The sequence below is a fragment of the Glandiceps talaboti genome, chromosome 11 (genome assembly GCF_964340395.1).
Source record: "Glandiceps talaboti chromosome 11, keGlaTala1.1, whole genome shotgun sequence".
NCBI classification, from domain to species: Eukaryota; Metazoa; Hemichordata; class Enteropneusta; family Spengelidae; genus Glandiceps; species Glandiceps talaboti.
Window position 1 is genome coordinate 21,628,628 of NC_135559.1, and position 5,882 is coordinate 21,634,509.

Sequence of the window (5,882 nt, forward strand, 5' to 3'; positions counted from 1 at the left end):
TATGGCATCAAGGGCTCAGCCTTGGAATGGTTTCGTTCCTATTTGATTGGTCGATTCCAATATGTGAGTGTTGGAGCAGTCGTGTCAAAGGCACGATCTCTCGATTGTGGTGTCCCCCAAGACTCCGTCCTTGGACCTGTTTTGTTTACGCTTTACACAGCCCCCTTGGAGAATATCATAATCCGTCATGGTTTAAATTGTGTCATGTATGCGGACGATTCCGAACTGTATCTCACGTGTGAGGGTGACCGGGTTCCGACTTCAGTTATTGAGTCATGCACTAGTGAAGTTAGACAGTGGATGCGTGATAATATGCTCTGTATTAACGACGTCGGTAAAACAAATTGTGCATTTTTCTTCTAAATTTGGTGGTGCGGGTCCGGTACCCCGGTGTGAGATACGGATTGGCGATGTCGATATACAACCATCTAATGTTGTTCGTAATCTTGGTGTTTCCATGGATTCGGCGGCTACTATGTCTGATCATGTAATTAATATTTGTAAAGCTGCCTCTCATGCTCTGTGGAAAATTGGCAAAATTCGCACTCTTCTTGATCAAAGTTGTACTGAAAAACTAGTTCATGCTTTTATTACATCACGTTTAGATTATTGCAACAGTTTATTATATGGTCTTCCACTTCAACAAATTCGTGTTCTTCATTCATTACACTGGCTACCTATTCAGAAGCGCATTGAATTCAAAGTATTCTGTATTGTTTTTAAAGTTCTTAATGGGTGCGGGCCCTCATATCTAGGGCGATTTATTAATGGTTAGATCCACCCGTCGTTCCCTTCGGTCGCAATCCGGTAGCGTGGTGAATTTGCACCAACCGATAGGGAACACTGCATACTATGGTCATCGGGCCTTCTCTGTTTTTGGAATGCCCTGCCATCATGTCTTCGTTCTTCACATACTTTGAACAGTTTTAAATCTGCCTTAAAATATCATCTTTTTAGATCTCATTATTATTAACTTTTAACTTTTTTACATTTCAGTTTTTTAAATGTCATTCCGTGTCTTTGTATTTTTATCCTGTTTTCATATTATGTTTATACTTGTGTATATGTACATTTTAAATTACTTATATACTTTTGTTCAGCGCATTGAGATTGTTTTAATGTAATGCGCTCTATAAGAAATAAATATTATTATCATTATTATTATTAACACCACACGTCGAATTGTTTTGTTTTTCAGAATTTGAAATAAATATTATTACTTCATAAAAATTCAATCCATCTTTTAGAGTGCCATAGATGCGTGTATTTCTACAACTGTAGTGTGTACATGAAGGTATATTTCCATAGTGAGTGGGCCAAAGTCATGTATGCACCGACATCCGTACCAACGAGGGCGAGTTAAAAATATTCAGGCCCATAATGTTTGTGCAAATGCTGTGCAAATGAACTAAAAAGTAAAGCAAACGTAGCTCATGAAAAAGTGAGAATAAGAAAACCTATATTGTAGAAATTTACACAAATAGTCTGTTCACTTCATTATTCCGCTTGAAGGTAGTCTTGCAGATTAATATCTAAAAACCCAACACTACTACGATAACAACTCAATACATCTGACGGTTTGATTTCTCGTAGAGCTTGGAGAACAGCAAGATGAAAGTCTATCCTTGCTAAAGCGTTGTATTCTGCTCTTCAGTCTGTCTTCTTCAGTTGTCCGAAAACAAATTCGGCTGGGTTCAATTCAGGGGAGTAATACGGAATGTATACTAAAAAATGCCCATTGCATCAAGCCAAGCTCCCAAATATCGACCTCCTTCGTAAAGATGAGTTGGGTGGCGGTTGTCGACGACGATAAAATCACCATATTCTAATACTGGTCTATGGGTCATTGGTCTGACATTCTCGCTAGCATCTTCAAAAAACTGGATGAACTGCACCGTATGAGTGTTGTGATGGATGGCTTTCGCAAACCTTAATCCCTCTACTCCAGAGTAACCATTAAATGCAATGTTACAGCAGGTGGTCGCATGTAACGTTGTATTTCCACTGCCCGTTCACTACGTAAGGCATGGCCATAGCGTGGATTTATGTCTTGACTCAATTTGATGCCTACTATATCAAAGAACTGGATTTTGTTGGGGTCTTCTGCATGCAAGAAATTCACAAATTCATTGCAATATGCTATGTTTTCATCTGTGAATTTCTCGTATGCTACAGGTGTCAGTTTTTTGAAAGTCCATCGATCTACCACTTGATAATCGAGTTCTCACTGCTCGTCCGAAAGTACTGATAGAAACATCTTCGGTAATATCACCATACTCCGCTATTTTTTCCTTCAGTGCTCGGTACGTCATGGAAGGCTGAGACCTTTTCAAAGTTCAATTAGTTCAATATCGCCATCTTTCAGCTTAGGATATGAACCCCTGTTGCCTTTCACTGGTTTGCATGATACAAATCGTTTCCATAGTTTTCGAATACCACGGTCACTGAAACGGAACTTTTCTGCTACCTCTCGGTAAAACGAAAAATCCCCGGTGACTGGATCCCCACCACGTAGTAGAATTTCCTGCACAATCAAATCCTGTAATTCTGTCGAGGTACGTTGTTGTCCCTCTCCTCAATCTCCGTCCATATGCGTTAATCATGTTATAACCAGCCATGATTAAACAGTCTCGTGATGAAGTGTCATGAAATTTAAATTGAGAAAAGCAAGAGTTGTGTATCTTTTTGGGTGACCATAAAACGAATGACAACCCGAATGACGTAAAACGAATGACAGCATTTCCAGTATGTAAACAGTGGAATGACACCCTTTTCTACATTCAGTTAGTTGAAGGACACCCTCTACACTGTAAAACCAGTGGAATGACAGCCGCCACTGCATAAAACAAGTGGAATGACAGCATTTTCAATGGAAAGACAGCGTTTCCAGTATGTAAACAGTGGAATTACACCCCTTTCTACATTCAGTTAGATCCAGAGGAATGACAGCCACCACTCTATAAAATAAGTGGAATGACAGCATTTCCAATGCTTTGGAACTGGAATGACAGCATTTACAATGGGTAAACAGTGGAATTGGGGATGACACCCTTTTCAGCATTCAGATAAGTGGAATGACAGCATTTCCAATGCATTGGAAATGCTGTCATTCCACTTATTTTAAAGAGTGGCCGGCTGTCATTCCACTGGATTTACAGTGCAGAGGGTGTCATTCAACTTACTGATTGTAGAAAGGGGTGTCATTCCACTGTTTACATACTGGAAACGCTGTCATTCCAGTTCCAAAGCATTGAAAATGCTGTCATTCCACTTATTTTATAGAGTGGCGGCTGTCATTCCACTGGTTTTACAGTGCAGAGGGTGTCATTCAACTAACTGAATGCAGAAAAGAGTGTCATTCCACTGTTTACCCATTGTAAATGCTGTTATTCCAGTTCCAAAGCATTGGAAATGCTGTCATTCCACTTATTTTATAGAGTGGCGGCTGTCATTCCACTGGATCTACAGTGTAGAGGGTGTCATTCAACTAACTGAATGTAGAAAGGGGTGTCATTCCACTGTTTACATACTGTAAATACTGTCATTCCAGTTCCAAAGCATTGAAAATACTGTCATTTCACTTATGTTATAGAGTGGAGGCTGTCATTCCACTGGATTTACAGTGCAGAGGGTGTCATTCAACTAACTGATTGTAGAAAGGGGTGTCATTCCACTGTTTACATACTGGAAACGCTGTCACTCCAGTTCCAAAGCATTGAAAATGCTGTCATTCCACTTTATATTTTATAGAGTGGCGACTGTCATTCCACTGGTTTTACAGTGCAGAGGGTGTCATTCAACTAACTGAATGCAGAAAAGAGTGTCATTCCACTGTTTACCCATTGTAAATGCTGTCATTCCAGTTCCAAAGCATTGGAAATGCTGTCATTCCACTTATTTTATAGAGTGGCGGCTGTCATTCCTCTGGATCTACAGTGTAGAGGGTGTCATTCAACTAATTGAATGTAGAAAGGGATGTCATTCCACTATTTACATACTGGAAATGCTGTCATTCCAGTTCCAAAGCATTGGAAATGCTGTCATTCCACTTATTTTATAAAGTGGCGGCTGTCATTCCAGTGGATTTACAGTGCAGAGGGTGTCATTCAACTAACTGAATGTAGAAAGGGGTGTCATTCCACTGTTTACATATACTGGAAATGTTGTCATTCGTTTTCCGTCTTTCAGGTTGTCATTCGTTTTAGGGTCACCCTATCTTTTTTGTTAGATAGCGGTGTCCAACTTTTCTGTTTCGCGCGTTCAACTTTTCTGTTTCGCTGGTCGAGGTTTTGGCTAGGGGAGTTGATGTTTTCATTTGAAAAGTTGCCTGCCAGCTACTGATGAGTAGTGGTCGTACGCGCTGGCGGCGGCATCTTTTATCATTGCCCTTTGAACACTAATTCAGTAATACATAATCGGAATTGGATGCCATTGTGAATGTAAAAGCTAATAGAACAAAGGAGAATCTGGTCACCCACCACAAAAAGCTTTACAAAACAGGAAGACACTGCACAAAGCTATCGCCCCAGGCAACACAACACAACACGACACAACATATTCTGTCATGTAATAATTTCTCGAAAAGTGTTGATCATAATCATGGCGACTGTACCAACTTTTTGTAGGCTTGTGTCAAGAAATCGTGTTCTAAAACAAGTGTTGTGTAGGCGATGGGTTTTTGTAGGTATAAGTTGTACTCTGTTTATGTTATTTGTTGGACAGTACGTTCTTCGACTGTGTCGTGGAATAAATCAAAGCTGCTACATGACTGATGAACAGCGAAATGACTTGAAGTACCTGCTAACCTCGGCTATGACTACACTGAATGCGATGAACGCCTCTTACTGGTTGGACCACGGTACTCTCCTAGGTTATTGGAGAACAGGCGATATTATGAGGTAATGGATTCTTAAATCGGGCTGACAAAAAGTCAATGACCCCCCTCCCCTATCTGTAAAACCAAAAACAGACTGACCCCCTATCACTTAATTCTAAAACATGATGACCCCCCCCCCCCCCCATATATAATATTCACATGCAAGGTATTTTTTGATCTTGACTCAGTGTGGACTGCTTGACTGTCATGCATTTACTTTATAAGATCCCGGGTTAGCACTATCATAATTAGAGAGTTTAACGTACCAGCTGTGACCTAATTTTGCTTCGGCTAGCCGTTTACGTATATCAATAATAGATTACATGGGTTAGCCTAAATATTACATTAATGTTTTGGTTATATGACATAAATAGCGCAATGACAACCGTATGGCTCGACATTATGACAAGACAAATAATTAAGCAGATATATTTACTTAAATAATCTCGTATGTTCACAATAAAATCACCCTGTAGTATCTTGAAGATTGCAGCCTACAGTCATCATCATACATCATGATTTCTGTGCAAAATCAGTTACGTGAAGGCAGCCACAGATTCAAGGCTGCGTTTTAAATATTTTATCAAGGAAAACAAAATTACTGAGGTGTATTATGTTGCGAAAGGTCAATCTTGCTAAAACTTCAAAATCTTTGATTATATTAGTGATGATTTTACAAAAAACTTTAAAAGAAATTTCTTGTTGTTTACTTAGGCCAGAAAAAAAAGCTGTTCAACGGGCAACATAACCCGACACATTGTTTTTTTTTTTGTTTTTTTTTTTTTTTTTTACAAAGGATGTAAAAACAAACCACATGTAATGATGGCAAAACATTTGAAGTTGAGTTTACATTGTACTTATTCATTCATTTTGATTTTATCTCTTGCAATTTGTATGGCAATTGATTTCCATCAGCTCTAGTTAGGAAATGTGCACAATTTACGGTTAAACAAATTTTGTAGCTCCTCCCGCAAAATATGTTAAGACCCGCTAAATGAAACTCCAG